This window comes from Taeniopygia guttata, chromosome 1 (genome assembly GCF_048771995.1).
Source record: "Taeniopygia guttata chromosome 1, bTaeGut7.mat, whole genome shotgun sequence".
Taxonomy (NCBI): Eukaryota; Metazoa; Chordata; class Aves; order Passeriformes; family Estrildidae; genus Taeniopygia; species Taeniopygia guttata.
This window is the reverse complement of record NC_133024.1, coordinates 58,849,512-58,873,039: the sequence shown is the minus strand read 5'-3', so window position 1 is coordinate 58,873,039 and position 23,528 is coordinate 58,849,512. Positions and strand designations below refer to the sequence as shown.

The window sequence follows — 23,528 nt, the reverse complement described above, 5'->3', positions numbered from 1 at the left end:
CTTTATCAATATTTTGATGGAGATGAAACCTCCATGGAAGGAGAAAAGTATAGAGTAGAGGTAGCTTTGTGCCTCTCGGGTTTATTTTGAAGTATTTCTAGTCATTCTAACAATCTCACCATCTCCTGGCCTGGTGTGTGCCTGTCATCACACACTGAGATGGTGTGTGCTGACAATCTTTGTGCTTCAGCAAGATCAAACCATTGAGGCCATAGCTGATCAGTTGTATTGTCAGCTCTCAGTGTAAGGGGGACCTGATGAGAATCCTGTGCAGCTGTCTCAAGGCAAAGTGAGTTCAGGCCCCACAAGGAGCATTATCTTCAGTTGAATATTGAAATATTTGTTTCTGTTCAGGAGTTTATCTTAACATGGTTGAATTGTACCTTCACCCCGAGCTAGCAAAATTTACTGTGCTGAATAGAAGACTCTTGATTGTTCTGAGCAACTTATCTGTATTTGTTCTCTTGAAAAATATTTTGTTAGCAGAGTCACTTCTTAGAACTGAGCAACGCCAGACAAGGGAGCCAGTGTGCACTTTGCTGAAGGAACATTGTTTCTTGCTTGTACTTCTTAGACCTAGAGGGTCCAGTGGTCACTGACACATGTATGCAATCCCCTTCTGCACTGGGCAGGCATTTTTATCCCTGTTCTTGAACAAGAAAATAAAAAAATTGTGAATTCCAAGTGGCTTTCCAAGCCATAGACATTCCATAACGCTGTTATGTCTGTACTGTAAGATCTGGCTCACCCTTTGAATTGATATGTTCAGACTGGCATTCCAAAACTGAAGGAACAACTGGGACCTTCCAGAGATAAGAAAATTACATAGACTCATAAAATATTTAGTTTACAATTAACGCATGAAAACACTGTGTATTGCTATTACTTGACACAAGCAAGATGTCTTGTGTAGGGAATAAATCACTGACAAAATTACATTTTTTTTGTTGAATTTTGGATTTTCACTTCAGAAGGACACTTTTCCTTTAAGGTTACTATAATTTTTTCTAATATATAGATCTTGGGGTTCAATCACTCTTTTCCTTTTTGACATGCTTACCTGTCACCCTCCCACAATGATGCCACCGTGTTTATCTTCTGAAGCTTGTTCCCAACTTGTGAAAAAATGTATGTTTTTTGTATATAATGGATATGATCTTTCTTTGAAATCTGTGCTACTCATTACACATAGAGCAGATTGCAGAGGAGGTGGAGATGGAAAATGTGGTGCCAGTGAGCTCCCTCCTCACTTAGCTCTAGGACTGTAGGTGACCCTCTCCATACTGATCTTGCCTGAGTGCAAATGGTGCCAGAACAGGGACTGGATCTGTCTAAGGAAAAGGCACAGGTCCATTCCAGCTCTAATGAGGAAGAGGAGGTCAGGGACACATTCTCACAGGTTTTAGTAAGGAGGAAACATTGTCAGTGTGTTATCATTATCATCCTCTTCACTTCTGGCTACTATGTTTTGCAGTAGTCTCATCCCAAGTCTGTTATGTATTTTCACGTATTTGTGACACCTCTAAAGGAAAACTGACTTGTTTCTTTTCTCCTTTAGAGAAAAATTCAGAAAACACTGTGCATAAAACATGTCCAAGATTATATTCTTCTGCATAATTTTCAGCAATCTGCAGATTTGTGTCCCATGGTGGCTGTTAAAGCCTTAATTCAAAATATTTCTCCAGATATCATGCTCAGGTTGTGATATGGCTAAACACTAACTAAAAATTAAGAACATTTTGAATATCTGCTTGAGTAATTTAATTATGTCATGATTTGAAATTTTTAGGCTTCGGTATGTGTAAGAATGCTACTTAATTTCCTGGAAATGCTATTAGACTTAAGCTCCGATCATCTGGAATATTTTATTCATAATCATGTGGCACTCTGTGCCCATAATTAACAATTGTGTGTCAATTTGTCAAGCACCATAAAAGACAAATGGGAAGGCAAACTGTACTCTCACTGTTGCTTTTTCAGCAAATATTTTTCATTATAAATCCCATTTTCTAGAGAAGTTTTGAGATTACTTTGGTATTTTAGTCATTTAAAAACAAACAGTAGCCGGTTTGCAATTACATGCATTCCTGACTAGAAATGCTTCTGGATACAGTATTGCAGTTTATCTTACTGTTTGTCAATAACAGAGAGGAATGTTCCTTCTGTAAGCTGTCAGAAATATCTGGCAGCTAACTAAAATGTCCTTTTCAGTTTTGGATAGATGCTGATCTGCTGTCCTGCCTTTGCTCCTGGTCTGTCACACACAGCATTGCAAGGTGCTCAACTAAGAAAATCAGGGTTTGCTCACTTTATCTTTCTTTTCTCCTTTTCTCTTTCATTTCTCAGTTCATTCCCAGTGATGGTAACTATGTTAGTGAGGGTAGGATATGATTATTTTATTAATTTCTGAGTAGCTTGACAGTAAATGACCATCAAGCATCTGAACGATGATAATTAAAATGAGCAAACAAAATCAATCAACGGTTCCAGCACCAGTTGCACACTCGCTGGTAGTGGCTGTCACCACACCACTTTTCTTCAGAAGGTAAAAAAACTCCTGTGCAGACAGAAATCAGACTTCAACAGAGCTAAGTGCTGGTAGGGTTAAGGCATTTATTCTAATACCCTTCATTAGACAGTTTGGATTCCGGTCCTACACACTGAATCTGCCCATCTCAATACCCATCTGTGGTTTCTGTAGGGAACAGGTTTCTAAGCAGATTTTAGCAATTTTCTGTATTCATTTTGTATGCCCATCTTTTTTTTTTTTTTTTTTTTTTTTTTTTTGTCAGAAATCCCAGTACATAAATGGTGGTTTAGAAGCAGGGGTTCGTTTTTCCTTATTTATAGAGGGTAATACTCCTATAGGACCTATACACATAATAAATGTAAACAAACAAACAAAGAAAAACTCCTGAAAATGGTGAAAATTGAGTAGCTTGTGCTTTTTCCAGCATTGTGGGGTTTTGGTTTCTTGTTGTTTCTTTTTTTTTTTTTTTTTTTAAATTTGTTTTTCTTACCTACTTGTGTTCTTTGGTTATCCCATAAAACCTCCAATCACAGCTGTTGCTGGTCACCAGGCACAGTGCCAGTAGATGGAAAGACTGACATTTCTACTTCCACAGACAAGACTAACATCATGCTAATCCTGCCTGGTGACCCTCTGTAACGATTTTTCATGCCTATAGAACAATGAAAATATGGAATAACATACTTTAGTGGGGGGAAAAACAGTGGAAATTCTTTTGGCTACTTGAGTGGCCTGAAAGTGGGGTTTACCACATCGTAAATCATAGTAAGTCATAGTAAGTCACTACATTAAATCGTTGTAATAGAAGACCAAGGGATTTATGTGGGTAACCTGGGATTTGGTTTATTACATTTAAGTTTTATGTATGACCTGTAGTCACTTGCTAGAGCAGAAAGCAAATGCAACAGAAGAGGCAGGAGGATGTGAGCAAATTATTCTTGGCTGTGAAATGGTTCACCTCAACTCTGTTTTGAAAGAGACCCTTGCTGGGCACGGAGTAACCATGATTGCAAGGGTCTCTCTGACTATAGGAGCCTTTTGAAAATGCTGTTACATAAATGCCACATATTGGCTCATTCTGTGAATCCTTTTCTCACTAGGAACTGTACTAAAACTTCTAAGAGGTTTATGAAACAGGTATTAGACAGAAATATTTTTTCTAAATGGGATTAAGTCCAAGATTCAGTCTTTAAAGTTTCCTTATATTCCTTAAACTACCACAGTCCATTTCCCATGTGTCTAAACCCACATTTATTTTCTTAACACTCTTTTTAAAAATTACTGGTGCAAACTTGACTTTTCTTATTGATCTCTTTTTTTTTGATCCTTCTGGTGTACTTCCCCTTCTATTTGAAATGTCTTTGACTTTTCTACTCTCTCTTTTGCTTTTCACATAGAATTTAAATGCTCTGCCAACAAAGCACTGAAGTAAAAGCTTATATTTTGATGTGATGATTTTTCCCAGTGCATTTGACCCACCATTCACAATAAAGCCTTACTCCTTGCTTGATGACTCATATCAGAAAATAACTTTTTGTAATGATGTGTTTTGTGTAAATATCCAATGCCACCTCCGTATTAAAGAGATCAGTTGTTTATGAGAGAACACTGGCCTAAATCTTTCAATAGGTAAGCTTGTCAGTGTAGTACTACAGTTAAGATTTAAACAATTTTGCCTTGAAATCTTCATTTGGAGCATCCCCCACTGCCACTGTAATCATATCTCTTTTTATGCTTCTAGTGATGGATCCATGTGATTGAGGTGGATCTTAGGAGAGCTGTGCAGTTATAGATATTGAAGATGAACTTCAGAATGTTCTAGTTTAAAGACAGGCCAGGGTGGTAGCTGTGGAGTGCCATAAACATCTGGCAGCAAGGCAGTTTCATTCCACATAGCAGTTTCATTCCACCTCACAGTGTAAGTGGACTTAATCGTGTAAAATACAAATAGCACTTATCAAGACCCTCTGATATGGGGATTTTCCCCTTGTTCTGAGAAAATACTGACTTTCTCTTTGCCTAAATTTAGGAAAGGACATTGAAGACTAGATTTTAGCATCTTCTTTCAGAAGTGAGATGAAAGAACAGATTTGGGCTAGAGGGCTTGAACCCACTCCTGGCACACGGAGCTCAGGAACATACAGTCTCTTGACAGAGGCATCATCTTAGAAGTGTTTGAGGTCTTTTCCTTATACTTTTCCCATTGGAAGGCTGATTTCAAACCAAATTAATGACTAGGAACTTTGTTTGAATTCCTAGCCTAAATATATTCATGAACAACCTTTATCCATTTGTTTTGTGACACCATTACCTTTTATCTTCAATAGTTCCTTTATTAATAATTAATAGGGTATTAATTAATATTTAATAGAGAGCAAACACATCCTCCCTTACCTTTCCCCTTAGCAATTTCACTTCATTTTGCTAGACTAAACAATCTAAGCTCCTCTAATCTCCCTTGAAGGAAAAAAGCTCTCTCCAAAATTATTTTTGCAGACATTTTCTACACCTGGTTTACTGTCTAGTTTCATTTTATGACAGTGGCCAAACTCCAGCTTGCAAATGCATGTGGCTCAGAAGCTCTTACAATGTTTCTCTTTTGCTGATTATTCACTGTTAGAGCTGCTACCCAAAATGCAAGAGAAGTGTATTGCCAGCACTGTAAGGTAAGAAAATGGAATAAATAGGCACAAGATCAATGTACAATGCTCTGGTACATATGGTGCTTCTAGTATGAAGAAGCAGCTTCCAGCTCTTCTGTGTATTCCACTGTGTTGGCAGGAGCTCTGGACCAAGGATCCAGGAACAAGGTAGGACATGGAATTTCACTGGCGAAATGTGCTGAAGTGTGGAGGCTGATAAGGTGGAAGCAATAATTTTTAGAGCTGTGCAGGGCACAAAAAGCAAAGGCAAAGAGGATGCATCCTTTGGGCTCAAACCATTTTGCAATGGGCTTAGGGAGCATTGCTTAGATGAAGTGTTAATGCAGGTGGTCTGGAGCCCAGCTTAGCGTTACCACCCTAGGATGTGTCTCTGTGGCAGGCTGCAGTAACACCTGAACTGTGTGAGCACACTAGCCATGGTGCTGGAAGGCTGCTTTATCATGATATTCCACCTGGGCTGATTAGCCCTTCTCACATAGCCAGGCTGCTCTCAGCATCAAGGCTGGCACTTATGGTCAGCCTGACTTTGGAGATCATAGCCAAGCATTGTAGGCTTAGACGATTGGCATATAAACAGCAGAAAAATCTCCCAGAGTCTGGAGTGTTTGTCAGGTACGTAAATATCTCAGATTATTTTTCCTTAAATTATCCCTATGGGGATCGTTTATGCAGCAGTTTTATAACTAGTTTTTGCATAAAATATAGTCCTGGTACTCAGGTTATCTTTTATGTAGTCAAACATTTTATTGTTTGCATGCTAATCTAAACTCTTCATCACTGCTGAATGCCTTCAGCAGCCGTAGTCTGGTTTTCCTATGGTTCTTTGCTTTGGAAAAGAAAATGAATGTGTCTGCTTCTCTTAATCATAAATTCAGTCTCCTGTTTCTTTGTTATAATTCTTTTGATGTGAACAAAACTCCAAATCCATTTTTTGTGAAACTTAAGAAGCTAGTATGTTTAAGAATGCATATGTGCTAACAATGAACCATCTTCATCTGGATGCTTAATAAAAGCTGGGGCAATGTCTGTGTTGAAAGATTTCTTTCAGTTTTAATACTTTACTCTTGATTGTGCCCGAGATACCATTTCCAGCCTTGAAGTAAGTACAGGATTTATTGTTCCAAAGTGGTACGGTGATCAGTTCACACCTCCAGTTTACTTTTTTCAAGAGCCTCTTTTTAATGTATCATAGAAAAGTATAACCATGGTAGAAGAGCCCAGATGACAAAGGGAGTCTGAGTAACCTTGTATTTCCATTATGCTGGAGTATGTTGGGGTGTACCAAAGGTTAGGATGTAAGTCTGTCTCACTGAAGAGTTCGTAAAGTCATGGCAATGAAGAATAATACTCCTGTATAATGCACACCCACCCTATAACGTGAGGGCTAAAAAAAATCTCTACATGCTTAACATGCAGCTCTCATTTCATCTGCATCTACATATGTGCTGTATGTATAGCAGTGCACATTCCTGAGGCTTTGTCAGCCTAGATATCCAAACTCAATTGCCACTGCTTGCATTTGATTACAGCTCTCAAACTAACCTGTGCTTAATTTACCACCTTTGAAGCTTCCATGCCCTCAGGGTTAGGAATGGCTGGCTGCTTCTTGGCCAGTGAGAAGTGAGATCCTTGCACCCACAGACCTCAGCTCTTAAGGTGAAAGGATTAAGATACAGCCTCACTGTGGTTTGGACCCAATTTCTACTGAGTCAGTTGTAGATAAAAGATAATGATGCTGAAGATAAAGTAATGGTAATTTTCATATGCAGGCTACAATGAGCAAGGCAAGTGCCCTCCCAGGCAGAGGCTCTGCCCAAGGAATGCCTTGAGGAGTAAGGAAGGGACTTCACTGTGGCACAAGACACCTTTGGGGCCATAAACCTCTGCCACAGCAGCATTTTATAGCCCAGTAGTAATCCAAAACCAAAGTCTATCTGCACCTCTAATTTGGTTTTTTCCCATATTTTCCTCTTTTTTTTCTTCCTGCAAAGATTAAATTCAACATTGAAAAAAAAAAAAAATTTGAAGTCTCTGCAGTAGAATGATACCTGGAACAATAACTGGATCAAATGAATAATATGCATTTTTACTCATAGTCTGAAGTGTCCTAGTTTGTGTGATGGATTAATCACCGTTTCCTTGTGAACTGTGCCATCACTTTCAAAATGATATCTTAGTTTCCATGGAGTGGCTGAAGCCATAGACATCTGCCTTATTAACTGCTTGTTCATATCAGCTCTATGAAACTATGATGTTTTAGTTAGTTGTAATGGTTAAAGAAGGTGGGGAAAAAATTCCCAGGAGGTCACAGTTTATATGAAATAACAACTTCCATCAAAATGCAGTTGTCAGTTCTAAGTTGTGGGTCGCTGGTTTGTGTCTGGGGTTTGTTGAATAAAGTAATCAGGGTCACAGTTAATCAGGACATACCTCATTCTCCCTCAAATCAAGGGGGAAGCCCAGTGGTGTCAGATACAGAATATTATTTCACCTATCTCCTGTGTATAAAAAAACACCTGGGAGCAATAGTTACTAGCATTAGTGATACTCTGCCAACATATGCAGCATTTTGGGCTCTATTATAAATAGGAAAAAATCACAGTTCATGAAATGTAGGGACCAAATTTCTTTATAATAACTCATCCATTTGTCATATTTATTTTAAACTGTAAATGACCACACTGCAAAACTGGATAATTTCAGATTAGGATAATTACCATGTGGGTGTTAAGAGGTGGGGGAAAAACAGGGCTTTTGCAACCTGTTCCCAAATACACCTTTGACAGGAGAAAGGAAAAGGGAAACACCCCCAAAGAGAGAGGAATGGGGAATGGGGAATGGGGAATGGGGAATGGGGAATGGGGAAGGGGAAAGGGGAAAGGGGAATGGGGAAAGGGGAAAGGGGAATGGGGAAAGGAAAGGAAAGGAAAGGAAAGGAAAGGAAAGGAAAGGAAAGGAAAGGAAAGGAAAGGAAAGGAAAGGAAAGGAAAGGAAAGGAAAGGAAAGGAAAGGAAAGGAAAGGAAAGGAAAGGAAAGGAAAGGAAAGGAAAGGAAAGGAAAGGAAAGGAAAGGAAAGGAAAGGAAAGGAAAGGAAAGGAAAGGAAAGGAAAGGAAAGGAAAGGAAAGGAAAGGAAAGGAAAGGAAAGGAAAGGAAAGGAAAGGAAAGGAAAGGAAAGGAAAGGAAAGGAAAGGAGTAAATACTATTAAATGTTTGCTTTAGTAAAAGTATTTGGTTGTGCTTTCTGAGGTTAATAAATATTGTCCAAACCACAAAATGTACAACTCTGTAAGACAGACTCAAAACACTACAATCAAATCCTCCAGCCTGCTGAGAGTGTTCAGCCTACCATAATTTAGAGTTTGTCATTAATAACTAGCTTTCCAGACATATTTCTTGTTCCATCATGTATTAGAAATGTTAATGAAATTGGTCTTAGCATGCTAAAAACATGATCATTTGCTAGGAAATTTTATTGGTCAGGAATAAATACATTGAGAAATAATAATTCTGAATGCTGCAAATCAACTTTAGCCTTTCTGTTACATTTATAGTTTTCCATCATCTTTGTGTAGGACCGTGATGTGTAAACTCTTTTCTCAGCACAAATTTGGGTTATAAATCTGAGTCTCCAGGAATATCATGTTCCAGCATAAATAAAAATAAATCAAATCTGTTGAGTCAGCTATTTTTTTCCCCTCTTTAAAATCAACTTCTGATTTTTGATTTATTAGATTATTCTATTGACTAGTGACTGAAAGACTAATGCAGGAACAGCTACACTGGATCAGGTAAAAAGTTGGCCTAACTCAATACTCAGTCTTCAGCTCTGAAATTAAAGCCTTGTGAAGAGTACAAAAGAACATGCAGGTATAACTATTTCCAATAAATACTTTGTACTGCTTCACTTCATTGCTCAAAGACTTCCTGAGCCAGAGGTGATAGCACTTGACAGGTTCCTATAATTCCCATGAATCATAGTAATCTGTTTCCTATTAACTGGTCCAGTTAGCTTTTCAGAGCATGTAAACTTCTAACAGTTAGAGCTTCCCATGGCAAGGACTTTGTACACACAGTTTAATGATGTGCTGTATGAAGAACCACATCTTTTTGCTGGTTCTGTAGCATGTTAGTTTCATGGGATACGCCCCTATTCTTCTCTGTATCTTCAGATAGGATGAACAGATTCCTTTCCATCCTCTTCATTCATCTGATGATTCTGTAAATGTCTGTCACATCCTATCCTTAGTCATTGCTTTCCCAGGCTGAAAATAACTAACTCTGTGTAGTCACAGACTTAACTCATGCCATTGAGTGTATTTGCCACCTTCCTATTGGTCTATTAAATTTTTCCACATCTTTTTGGGTAGAGAAACCAGGAGATAAGGGTGGAGATTTTGCAGTGAGAGAATTATACTTCTGTTTGTTTTCGTTTCCTCTCCTAATACTTTGATTTATTATTTTGGTTTAACACCATCTAGGCACTACACAGCTGCTCACTCACTTTCCCCTGATGGGATGGGAAAGAGCATTGTAATAGTAAAGTGGGAAACCTCAAGGGTTGACTTCAACAGGTAAAGCAAAAACCACACACAAAAGCAAAGCAGAACAAGGATTTCATTCATCATGTCCCAACAGGCAGGCAGGTGTTCAGTCATCTCCAGGAAAACAGGGCTCAATCATACATAAAGTGACTGGGAAAACAAAGACCATACCTCTGAAGGCCCTCCTCCTCCATCCCCCAGCATTACATGCTGAGCGTGATGCCATATGGTCTGGAGTTTCCCTTTGGTCAGATAGAATTGTTTTAGATTTTTGGTCACTAATCCAAACCACAGCCCCATACCAGCTAAAGTGAAGAAAATTATCCCAGCAAAGCCCAGCACATTTACTTTCATGAGGACTGAGCTGAGCTGTTTGAAGGGCTGACTGTTGACTGTTTCAGTCTGTGTCTGAAATTGCATTTGTACCTGATAATAGCCTACCGCAGACTTCATCACCTGTGTACAAAGACATGGTTGTTGGCTTTTTCCACATGTCCAGGACCCTCAAATTACACGTTTTCAATTTTACCTGCTATTTAATTGCTTGGGTTCTGAGCTACAAAGAATGCACTGATATTGGTGGTGTAGGAGCAGGAGGGTGCTCTTGGAGCAAATCTCCTGGTTGTCTCTACTTACCATGTATTTGTACATACACATGAATTTGGTTCCTTTCAGACCAAAAGACAAGCTCCTGAAGTTCAGCTTAGGTGTCCTATTCTCAGACATTGGAACCATGGAAGTAGATTGGAATGAGTCCGAATTAAATTAAAAAAAGAAGAATGAAAACTATTATGAAGTTCGGATCATGTGTGGTCTTCATCAGCAACTGTTTCACTGTATACATCTGCTCCTGTTGATCCTTGATTCTTCCTATTTTTAACATGACTTCAAACCTTACTGCAGTACTTCACCACTTGCCCTTATCTTTACCTCCCTTAGCAAATTAGTGTCATCGACATGGATATTAAAAAATGGCAGGTATTATGCAGTTTAGGTTCAAGATGTTAAGCTAATATCATTGAGTAGGGATACATTTTTTCTTCTAGATCTTCTTATATGTACTGTTTCTTACCAGCTCTTTTCTACTACTGTGCCTGATATTTTGAGTTTTTCTTATTAACTAATTTAAGAAAACTTTTTAAAGTCTTGGCTGTTTTCAGTAATTGTTCTCCGAGCTTTAATACTCAGGGTAAATATTTCACTGTCTCTTTTATATTATTATTTTCAGTGGAAGAGAAGCTACCAAAAGTAAGGGAGGGAAGTACGAATTTGAGGGAATGGTAAATTCTTTAAAATTGGCATACTTGATAACTGATTGTTCTGGTTTTAAAGCAAACGAGTGAGGGACTCCAAGTCAGAAATACAGTTTATTAGGAAAAGGGAAGAGAAACTAAATACATGCAATAATAAAAAAGAAAAACCAGTGACAGAGTCAGAATAAAACCTGACACCCCTTTGGCCAGTGTGTTGGTAGCAGTCCAAATTGGAATGACTGCAGTCCTCCTGGAGAGGCAGGTGTGGTTCTGTTGGACCAGTGATCCTGTAGAAGGGAGTAGTCTTCCTCTGAAAGGACAATGGAAAACCCCAGCTGTTCCTCTTGGGAATCAGTGGAAAGGCTGAGTCTGGTGTCCCAAAAACTCAGTATTATATCCAGTTAGGAATGCTTGGCTCCTCCCTGTGGGTGGAGAATCTCACAATGGGATGTTACAGTTCTTATCAGTCATGCAGTGACATTCAATAGCCCATTATCAGCAGATGTCTCCCCTGAGAGAGGATTGGTTGTGAAAGAGATAAGGAAAACTGCTCACTTAGCAGAAGACAACTGCCATACAGATGGTAAATGGAATACATATTACCTTTCAGTCTGGGACACTGATCTTCAGCATTTGATTTCAGGGGAAACAAAGACAGGGACTTGAATGAATATGTTTTTGAGGGATGATGAACAAGCTGCTGTGGTTTATATAAATTGTCTCGCTAACCTTGTGGTCAGAGCTATGGTTATGATATAAAACCTTTTTAACTTGCAGGATTATCACATTTTGCAGTGCTCTGTCTTTCTGTTTCAATAGGCAAAAGTTCACTTATTGGCCCATTTGATTGTGGGTCTGAAGGAACCAATTTTCTGCTCCTTTTGAGATGGAAACTCATCTTGCTGGACTTCTATTTATGACCTCTTGACAGTGCTTATATTTTATTTAGTAAATTGTTTTCATTACTTCAGTTTGCTCAACCAAAAACCTCCAGGCACTTCATTCAACTTTAGATGCACAGAATGGGATAAATGCATAAATTGATGGAGTTCAATGATTTATGATTAATTTAACCTTCCGCTGTTTTGATGTCTAGTTTTTCCCATCTATCACACTTGGGGTTGCAGTAGTCATGGTGGAGGAGTCAAAAAAGGCATATGAAATGTCCTAGTCATCTGTCAATGAAGCAGGGGTCTGAGAACTACTTCCATGAAACTTCTGATTACTGTGAAGTCATAACTGACCTCATAAATATAACAGGATCTTCTTGTTGTCTGGTCTCTTAAGTATGGTGTGAAATCTACCTTAAGATTAGAAGCAAACAGTCTGATCTGGAGAATTATTCAGGCAGGTATTTTTTGAATAGTTAAAAGAAAATAAACCTAGCATTGTTATTATATTGAGTAACAGCCTTCCCTTTGTCAAATAACAAACGTGCTTCAAAACTGAAATCTTCTTTGCGGTTGTTCTGCCAAAACTGCTAATAAATTAAATCCTTATTGTTAGGCATATTTATGAAATATTTGTTTCATTCCTGAGCTACGTGCCTTTTTTCAGTAAATTTACAGAATTAACATGCTTCTGTTGCATATTCATAAATCTTAAATATCGTTAACTTTGAATCACAGAATTAAGTGGTAACTCTGATTATTCTTTTATTGTGAGAATGGAACAGGCATCTGTTCATTGAGTTTACAAGATAACATCTGGTGTAGAGGGTGCCAAACAGCCAGCTATTCTGCAAACTGAGTGCCAGAAGATGACTTTTAAAGCAAAGTCTGTGCTGCAAAGACAATGGTGCAATGCTTGGACAGAATTCAGAGGATGTGTGCTGCAAGGGGATCTCAGCCATGCTGTCAGCCAGCAGGAGAAACGCTCCCCTTATGTCTCTTGCTATAAAAACAGGGTTAGTCACCTGCTATTCTCTGGGCTTTTATAGATATTAATAGAGTAGTTGAGCCAGGACTTCACTGATTCTCTGATGCCTTCAAGTGACTGCCACATCTGCCCCACTACCAGGGGTATCAGTGGGAGAACTTGTCTGCATACACCCTGCTTGCATGAGGGGTGGCCCTAGCTTAGTGAGGCTGGAGAAACTGAGTCTGTGTCTGCTGTGCTCTCCTCTCAGTTCATCACAGCAACTTGGGAGGATCTAAGTGTGTCCAGTCTGAACAGTTCTATAGCAATAAAGCAACATACATAATTTACACATATTTATTTTATGAGAAAAGAATTTACGTAGCCAACTAACAAATCCATGTAGTCTGCTGGTGAACAGTTTTCTTATAGGTATGAGTATATAATGTAATGAAAACCAAGCAAGAGCTGAAGCAACAGTATATAATAAAGCAATTAGATAAAATCAAACAAGGAACTAGTTAAAAGCCTACAGAAGTGGGAACAGTGTAAATACAGTCCCTCCAGATGGGACGGGGCACACCTACTTCAAGCCTTATCATGGCCCCATTAATACTAGTATAAACTTCAACTTAGTCTATCTTATTTGTCTTCAAATTAGTTGAAATAATCTCTTTTGCTTAAAAATGTTTCCTTCTCTCGTGTCATGTCATTTGCCTTTCTTTACCTAGTTAAACTATTCAGAAAAAAACATCTTTTTGTTTCTTTAAGTGATTTGAAGCAGAGTTCTTGAGTTTGGACTGCTTATTCTTCAAGCACTCTTTTCTGGCCTAGAGAAGTTTTATGTAATTCATGTTGCCACAGTGCTGGAAAATATTATAGGGAAAGGAAAGAGATGTTTTGTTTGTATTAGAGCATTAAAAAATTGCTTTCACACTGCATCTTTGAAAAAAATAATGTATTTCTAACAACGCTGCATGAAACCTCAGCTGGAGGTGACTGTATAGCAGTATGTGCCTCATGTTAGATCCAAATTTAATCCAACTGTAGTCAACCAAAAGCAGATGCAGCATTAGTTGTATAAGCTGAATATAAAGGCAGTCATTTTGCCTAGACAACCTTCACAAAAACACTTATTTTCTATTCAATTTTCAGATTGTTATGATGCTCTAAGGGACTGATGGCAAGTGATTATGCTGTTTTGATGGAGGTTCCTGATTGACATAGGATTTTATTAGTGGCATTAGTATTGAAGGGAAGGGTCACAGGTTGGTTACGGTTCATTCTACCTGCCTGTCTCACTCAGCAACAACCAGGAAATGTCCAGTAATTTTCTGGTTTTCTGCTTCTTTTAACATTTTAATATTTCAGATGGGTAAAGTGCAAGTTAATCATGTTTATGCATTAATAAAAGGTACATAAAGCGTTTCAGTTAGTCAGTTGAATGAAATTATTTCAGAGATGTGGTAATAACCTAAGTGATGTTTTGAATACACTTCATATAAATTAGATCCATTAGATGGGATAAAAGTGATGTTTTCTCAGCATCCAGTAATTGTCATGTTCACTAATTCCTGTAGCCACTCTGAGCAGATACTGGTAGCTTTCCTTCATTGTCCAAAGTTTTTCTGTGTTGTATGTATGAATTGTATCCTTGTGTTGTGAGTAGCCCACCTACTCCCATTTTCCCTTCTCAGTCAAGACCTCCATAGGTTGAAAAAATATAATTACAAAGCCTAAAGGATCATTCAGGTTCTTTCAGAAGATGATGGTTTAATTGCCTGCATGGATTTCTGACCAGAGACCACCAGGTGCACAGAGAGGAGAGGTATCTCCTCCCATTACTGTTCCTACTGCTCCACGTCTGTGCAGAGTGGTTTTCAGGCTTTTAGGTGGTTGCAGGGATAAAACTGAACAAAGTAATTCTTTCTGCTATTTTGATATGCCTCCAATGGTGAAGAAGAGGAAAGAATGTGTTGCCCTGTCTTCTGTCATTTGCATCAGAATGACACATCTTGAATGTTGGACCATGTACTCAGGCATTGCATCCATAAATGAAACAGGCAGAAGAAGGACTAAAGGGAAGGGGCTAGCTCAGAGGAAGAGCCATTTAATTCTGTGGTGGATTTTGAGCAGCTTTTTTGTTGAAAATTAAGGGCATAATCAGTTTGAATAATGTAAACTAATCTTTATCTGTTATAGCAGTCTTCTTCCCCCAAATTAGTGTTAAACCCCATCTATAGTAACTAATGCTATCATCTTTCATAAATATTTGGACTCTTGTTCTTCCTCAATAAATGATGATTGCATTAAGTAAATATTTAGCAATTAGATAGCATATCTATTTTGACTTTCTTCTCCACTTGTGTCTTTGAGCATGCCACAAAAAGACTCAAAACTCTTTTTGGCTCCTTCATGCTTTCCACTTTTTTCTGTGTAAATATGCAGTTGAAATTTCCTGTTGTATATTTCTAAACTCAGCAATGAAAAGGCAGTTTAAACGCCAGGCTATGCAGCTCAGGAAGGATAAAAGAAATGAGGAACAAAACCAGTCTATAGCTCCAGTATAAATGTGATTACACAGCAGAACAGGATAGTTGCACTTTGCAAGTCAGATTTTTGTACTTCTCTTATCAGCAGACCCATAGGAAAAGAAAAATATCGAATATGAACCTAATATGCTAGAATTTTAGATGGTCATTAAAGAGTGCAGAGTCTGTTTTGAGAGGTGAGAAATGCATTGGCTTTCATTGTTTATGTTCTTTGGTACAGAACTCAGTGCAGAACTGAAGACACAAATAAAAATATTCTGTTTTTTATGTATGTCTTTAGTGTGTCCATTATTTCAGGCAGAAAAACCTCCATGTTCCTGCATTTTATAAGCTTCAGGTACAGGATGAATAAATACATACTTGAAAGCATAGTACAAAAGATCACAAATTATCGTTTAAAAATAAAAAAAAATAATTATATTCCCTTTTGTAATCTGAAAACAACAAATCTTACGTACATAGTCATTGTTTTATTTAAATCTAGACTAGCAGCAGCTCCGACCTATTTTAGCCTCTACCTTCAATGATACAGCTTGTTCTCTAAAAGGTGTCTTCTCTCTTCAGTGAGAGCTCTTTCTGTTCCTAAACAAAGCCCTGAAAAGGTCACATTGGAAATCTGAGTCCAGGTAATTCAAATGTAAGCCTAAGTTAAAAAATGATGTGTCTGCAGCTTGCCAAGTGCTATTAGAATCTAGAGTGTTAGTTTAGATTCAAGTCGAATAGAGCAGTATCCATTGGGAAATTATGCTTCCCTGAGAAAAGCATGTATGGATTTTTTCTTTCTGTATACCTTTCCAATAAATATTATGATAGCAAGATTCTGTTTCCCATGAATTCTTTATTTAGGTTAAGTATTATGTGTGAACTCTGATTCCATGGTTTAGTCCTGATCAAAGTAGCTGATGTAAAAAAAAAATAAAAAATTATCTGGTATCTGGTAGAGAATTGTATTAAAACACTCAGCAAAATCACATGGCCGTCCAAATAAACGTGATTTGTAGTAACACAAGTCCAGTTATGTAGTAAGGAATAGAAATGAAAATACTTGAAACTGCAAGGGAGGAAGAATTTTGGTTTTACTGTTCAGCTCCACAGGTGAGAACTGGAGGTGCAAAAGTGAAGTTCATGGGTTGAAATAAGAACAGTTTACTGGAAACAGCAGTAAGATAAGAAAATGAACAGTAATAGCAACTATTTTAATAAAAAAGTGTACAAAAGAAGGAGTGATTTGCATGCAAAATGCTCCTGCAGTCCCTGGGTGACAATGAACAAAGGCAAATGGCTTTCCCCTATTGCCACATTTCCTCCACCAAAACCCCTGCTCCTCTTCTGGGAAGCCAGAGAATCCCTCACTCCCATCCTAGCAGTGATGTAAAATGGTACAGAATAGCCTCCTGGCCATGCCCCCTCAGACACACCCCTCTCTTTTGCGTGATTAAACATGTTCCTTGTTCTGTTTCTGAAGTCAGGTGCACACCTAATCCTTCCTAAGAGACTTTGATCAGCACAACTCTGTCTACTTCTGTGGGATACAAGGATGCATAACTTCTCATAGACTGGGGCTCATCGTGGTCTTAGCAAGGTGATTGCCCATCCTTCAGTCTGACACTTTCTGAATAGTGTAAGCTAATAGAGGACTGAAAATCACATCCATATAAAGGTGACTGACATGAATTGTGGGTTTGGGAGGCTTGGAGTTTTGGTCCACACAGACTTTGAGTGTAATATCAGTTACAGAAGGGCTTCCTATGCCTAGTGCCATCCATCTGAACATGCTGGCATTCAGAGCATGAATGAAATTTTTCTTGTGTATTTTTCACTCAAAACAAAAAATAAACATGGAAGTGTTAAAACTAATAGACAAAAAGAATGGAGAATGCTGTTGCTAAGCATCACTTAAAAGGCCATTCTTCACCAAAATGTGTTGGTAAATACAGTGCTATTTGATGCAGGAGATCTAATCCCAGAGTGTATTCAGAATGCTATCTTCAAATGCTAACAATAAAAATAAAGGATTTTCCCCCCTTATATTTTACTTGTGTTAGCAGATCAGAATCAGCATCTCTAAACACGAGTTCTCTGTTTCTTTTCACCTGTCAGTAGAGTGGTTCTGAATGTTCTGCTTACAAACCCCACATCACTCCTATGTGGTGTCCGAATACAGTGGCCATTGTGCAACCAAGGCAGAGTGAAGGAGGAGGCTGGAAAGGACACTGGTGGGCAAACTGGACTCACAAAGTTGCTGTTTGCTGTTAGAACTTCCAGAATTTTTTCAACCAATGTAGAAAATGCCAATTTTATGAACTGGAAATATTTCACCTATGATATATGGAGTTTGAACAGCATTAGGAGTAGTGATCCTCAGTCCAACTGAGAACATAAATTCTGTCAGGAGTTGGGACTATAGTACTGTAATCTGCAGCAGGATTTCCACATTTCCTGGACAAGAAGCGGAGAATCGAGGAATTCAGATATGTGTCATGCTTTTTCACTCCATTACAGAGACCTGGAGGCCAAGCAAAACCCATCTTGCTCCAAAACTCTCCTTATAAGGCTAGACTGAATCACATACATTGCAAGAAATGAAAGATTTTCAGGGGCAGGCAAGGGTAGATTATTCAATTTTCAAGATGCATGTACAAAAATTCCTGAATTGCCCAGGGATGTTGTCCCAATCAAAACATGGTACATGATACCACTAATGCCAGAAGCATGAAAAGTTTCTAACCCAGCTTGCATTAATGGGGATGAATAAGGGCTTCTTCAACAGGAAGAAAGATCAATAGAAAAAGTAAAGAGAATTCTGAACTGAAGCCAGTTGGCAGGAAAAAAACAATTGCACTGGAATCTTCAAATAAAGATATTGAACCATGCTTAATGGTGAAATATGATTATTAATTGGGACTCCATGTCAAAATCCATTCAAAAACTACCTGAGTGCTGAGAGAAAAGTTCACGTCCCTTGCTGCTAAGGTCACTTTGTAGCTGGAACATCCCTGTGGGCATCCTGGAACACAGCAGCACAGCCCCAGGCTTGAGCAACATCCATTGCAATGCACAGATCCTCTCTGCTTTGCTCCTCTGAAACCCCTGAAGAATTGCACAACTGTCAATTTTTGGCCTTCCTGATTATTCAGTGATATGCAAGTGAGTGACTGAAACACATCTCACTCATCTTAGGGCAGCCTTCAGGTTTTTGGGGATGTATATATACTTGTCTCTTGCAGAAATATTATACACCAGAACTGTAAAAAATCTCCCTATCATTTTTACACAGCAGCAGACCTAATGTCATCCATCCCCTATGGCTTCCAAGCATCAGATTTGACTGCTCATCTAAATACAAAGATGAGCTCTGCCATCTTACATTTATCTCTTCCTCAACCTGTGTTGCCCTTTTACTCTGAATGTCAAATCTTTCTTGAAAATACATCTGTCATTATGTGGTGCTTCTTGTTCATAAGCTTTCCTGGCACCTTGAAATTTTGCAACATGTCCCCAACCTCTCTTAAAAAATGGGTAAATTTGGCAACTGAAGAACATAACATGAAGTGCCTTTTTCATTATTCAGAATGTGCTGTAAGCTGGCTGGTACAACCCCAGAATCTAGGAGGAAGCTAGATAATGTTTAAGTCTGCTTGAGTAGTTTCTCTCAGAAATGTGCCTGGTGGTAACAAATCCATTGTAGTGGAGTTGTTCCATTTACCTGTTAGTATGTTACTGTATCAGAGAGAGAAGTGAAGTGGGGCCCAGCTGCAGTGCTGACACAATTAAAATAGCATTTCTATCAGAGATTTACTGCTGGGAAGCTGCAAGCTCTAGTGTATGAATATGTATATGTGCATGGCTGTACATGCACAGGTGTTTTTGCACACGCAGGTGCAGTTCTTTCACCTGTGCTGGACACATGTATCCTCTGTGGCCTCTTGGTTCAATTCTGCACCGAGCTGGAGCTGGATGATACTTGGATTTTGCATGGATAGTGTGGTTAATCCAGCTTTGTGCACTGCCAGTTTAGAAACACAAAAGCACGAAGGACTTCACTGCAATGGGCAGTACTCATCCCAAGACTCTGGCACAGTAACTGAGGAGTTAGTCATACAATATTTCTTTAGGAACTGCAGCCACTGGAAAAGTAAGCAACTATTTTACTTCAGCTGTGTTAAGGAAATCAGTTTTCTTACATTTTAAATCTTGCCTCAATGCTTTTCCCTAAAGCTTTTGAAGAACTGTGATCCTTCTCAGTTGTTGTAGCCTGACAAGGTGTGTACTACCAAAAGGGCGAATGTGGAACACAGTGCTGTGATGAATTTTATGTTTCAGCTGCTTTTCAGAAGGAACTTGTAAACCAGATAAATTTTGTCTGCAAACAAAGAAACTATAAAGCAGTCACAGATGTTTCTTTTTAAGCACAGTGTAAATAAGAGTACTCATAAAACTTTTATGGACTGTATCTCTACCTTTTTTCTGCAATGTTATAGAAAAAAAATGAATAACTCCCTTCTATCATCAAATTAAAAATAGAATTTTGCCCTACTTTCATGGTAAAAAAAAAAAAGTCTAAGTGTATTTCTGTACATTCATCACTATACCACTCCTGGTAGCCTGTAAAAATAAATGTTGATTCTTCCATCACTATGTGATTAGTTAGACTGGTGTCAGAGAAAACACTAATGTCTTGACCATACATCACACATATAGTGACTATAGTTCACTGGCACACATGTTCAGTGACAGACAAGATCCTTTTCTCCTGTGAGTACCTCTTATGTAGGTGCATCATGCTTGCATAGCAATAAATTTGCACAATGAAGCCTTATGGTACTCACATTTATTTTTCACTGCAGGGACTAGCATTTGTAAAGTTTTGAATATATTTCAGCTTTTTTCCCCAGAAGATTTTACAGAATCTCACTGAAGCTTCTGCAGTTCAGAATTTGACGGTGGTTAGATTAGAAGTTGACTTCTGCAAATTTGTAACAATTATTTATAAACATGTAACAGAGTATCAGATACCTGCAGTTACTGCTTCACTTATCATGAATGAAAGAGCAGTTTCAAAGTGAATACAAGTGGGATACGTCTGTGAGAATTAAAAAGACAGTATTAAACTGGGAAAAGCCATTTTCTACAATCTGATGGAAGCGTCTTTAGAAAATAAAGACTCTTGGTGTTCACAAGCAGTAGCTGTGTATGCAGTTGTGTTTAGTACCTGATTATTCTTCAGCTAAGCAGAAGATTTGCTGTGAACTAAAATTGAAGATATTGTATCAGAAAATTTAAGGTATTTCCAGTTTGCTAGGGTTCTTTCCCTTCTTATCTGAGCAAAGGTTTCTGCCATAGAACTTAAAAACATATAATGGATATATTAAATAAAATTTCCATCAGTCAGACCAGCACTCTCTAAATATACTCATATCGTGTGTAAACTGTACACAATTTTCAGGCTATCCTTTTATGGAAGCTCTTTGCAGAGGTCTTGCAGCAAGAGAACCCGTGAGGGTGCTGTTCAGCAGAAACAAAATAATGGCTCTTCTCAGTTTTGCATTGTACAGAGTTCTCTGCTTGAAATGCTAAGTCTCAGTAAAAAGTACAATGCAAAACTGTGTGCTGAGTGAAAATCTCCTTCATAAGTCTGTCTGTGTCTCACCTGTAGCTCTCTCAGCAGGTAACAGTGACTGAAAAAAGAAGAGGCCTTCTTCATTCAGAAGGTAAAGTGAAGGATTGAGAACATTCAGCATTTATCTGTCCTTGGAAGTTTAGTAAAATGGAGGTACTGCCAAATCAAAACAGCATCCTAGGGATACTCCTATGCTTCTTTTGTTATTTTTGGCATTGAGTTAATGCCAAGGTTTTATACTTGGATCACCTTTCTTTCTTCCTTGTTTCCTTTCTTTCTTTTCCACCCCAGGCCCCCTTAAGAAGCATAAAAAACTATAAACACTTTATTGATGCCTTTGTAGTACTAAACCACTTTTGAAGCACCTTTAGAGCTGTTCCTAAATGCCTCAACCTTGCTAAATCACTTTAACAGTGCATTCTTATCTGTGTATCTGTCAAAGTAGGTAGTCATGGAAGCTTATCTGTGCATGTTCAATATCCTAAATCTGTCCAAGATAAGGACAACATGGAAAAAGGAATAGAAAACTGTAAGCTGTATGAAAATGTTAAAAATGTTGAGAAAATTTGCTTTTATGTAAACCCACTTAATTTTAGTTATTTTGGCCTCTCTGTTTGAAAGGTTAAGTGGCAAGTGGATTTTGTTTTGCTGACATTTGAACCTCTCCAGTGCAGATGTGTACAGCAGTGGTAATTGCCTGAAGGTGGTATATTTAGACAAGAGAAACAGGCAGGTCTAAAATAGGTCAGATGAATCAGCTGCCAAAACTCACCCCTTTCTCTCTCATGCCTGTAAGAACAGCCTCAAATGTTAAATACCTGCTTTGCAAATGTCCAGTGTTCAGCAAGATGAACCACACTCATACTGTCTCACAGATATTGATTAGAAAAATATATTAAGCAATAGGAGAGGTGCTAACTGCTGTTGAAATAGAAAGGTCCTGGTTTAAAAAAAAATCATTGTCAGATCAGACATTGAAAAAGAGAATGGAACAAAGGCTAGATTTCATATGTTTTTTGGGAAGTAGAGGCATGGTTAACAGGTTAAACCAGTTTCAATCATCTGGAAATTAACCATCCCTGAGGTTAATGGGAAAGCTGAATTTCCCAGGAGATATTTGTGCCAGTTAAGCTTTATCAAATACATTGACCTATTTTTAGTGTCCAGGCTGAGATATTGATTTTTCAGGATATTTTGTAGCATTTTATATGTTCCAGACAAAATGGACAATTATTTCAATCTATAGCTGTGCTCCTGCCATGTCACCTCCAACCCAAAATGAAATTGTCTGATTAGCATAGCTCATCCAGCACCCTCAAAATAATTTATAACTGGTAAATGAAGAAACTGGCTCTCACACCTGAAATCTCACTGCCTCTGCATATGGCTTTTTTTTCCTCTAATTCCACCTTCTACTCCCAACATATCTTCAGCCTTCTGCAACTAAGTAGCTGTGAGTCCTGCAAGAAAATAAAGTCATCTTCACTTTTCAACCTAAACCTAGTCAATAAAAATAACCAATACTGAGCTGCTGAATGAAGCAAACATTAATGTTGAGTCCTGTGCCTGATCTGTATCCTATTTAAAGGGGATATAATAAAAAATGCCTAGATTGGGATATTGCTTGCCTCCTGAGAGTTTGACTTAAGAGTCCGATAGTGTCTCTTCTTTTAAAACTAAGAAACTAGAGATGGTATCTTACATGCTACCACTCACAGGCTAACTGCAGGTTAAGATGTCTGGATTCATAGTTCATACCTCTACCATTTGAGTTAGTTGAACAACTGACGATAATAATAAGCTGTCTGCCATCTGTGGACACCAGAAATTAAAGGAGGACTAAGACTGTAATTTTTCTTGTGAATTTCAGAGGTATTTTGTTAAAACCAAGGAATCTGAGAAATGAAGCTCTCTAGGATCGATTCCACCTTCTGAAGAGAAACATGTAACCATTACTTACAGACTAGTTTGACTTTTATACCTTGCAAGCTGATGGTTATTCTGCCACTCATATGTTTTCTCCCCACACTCTGTCCCTATTTTTTTTTTCTCCTTTTTTTTTTTTTTTTTTTTCCTGTCTCTTCTTACATCTTTTATTCACCTTGGTATCTTTTCTGTCCACTGTTCACTTCTTTGCACAAAATCAGAACGGGTAAGTTTAGTTTATCCTTTTTGAGTCAACTAAAACATAGACATTGACATTTGAACCAGACTTTCAGAGCTTCCTCTGTGTCCTCTGCAGAGAAATAAACCTTTCCAGGGACAGCTCATATTATCATCAAATACACAGGTAACATCCGATATAGCTAAAATATAGTGTCTAAGATCAGTTACCCCTCATGAAAAACCTCTTTTTTCCATTGACTCTAAACAACCTATTCCAGATCGTAATGTCTTCCTTTCTAGGAAGCAAAAGGTAGGGCACATGAACCCTCTCTGGAGCTTTCTTTTCTCCTATGGCTATAGGACATTAGTTCAGGGGAAAGAGTGGGCACAAAAAAAAAGCTTCTT

At 38.2% G+C, this 23,528-nt stretch overlaps 1 protein-coding gene across 18 annotated transcripts in view; it reads left to right on the top strand.

Moving 5' to 3' along the window:
- The window catches only part of ENOX1 (ecto-NOX disulfide-thiol exchanger 1), a 358,280-nt gene that overhangs the window by 148,263 nt on the left and 186,489 nt on the right, over positions 1-23,528 (top strand). Inside the window, exon 1 of one of the 18 annotated variants that reach the window (XM_072928775.1) lies at positions 21,088-21,108. The exons of the other annotated variants lie outside the window; for them this stretch is intronic. The gene's annotated coding sequence lies outside the window, so the exon portion shown is untranslated. Of the gene's footprint in view, positions 1-21,087; positions 21,109-23,528 lie in introns of those variants that run through there. 18 annotated transcript variants of the gene reach the window in all.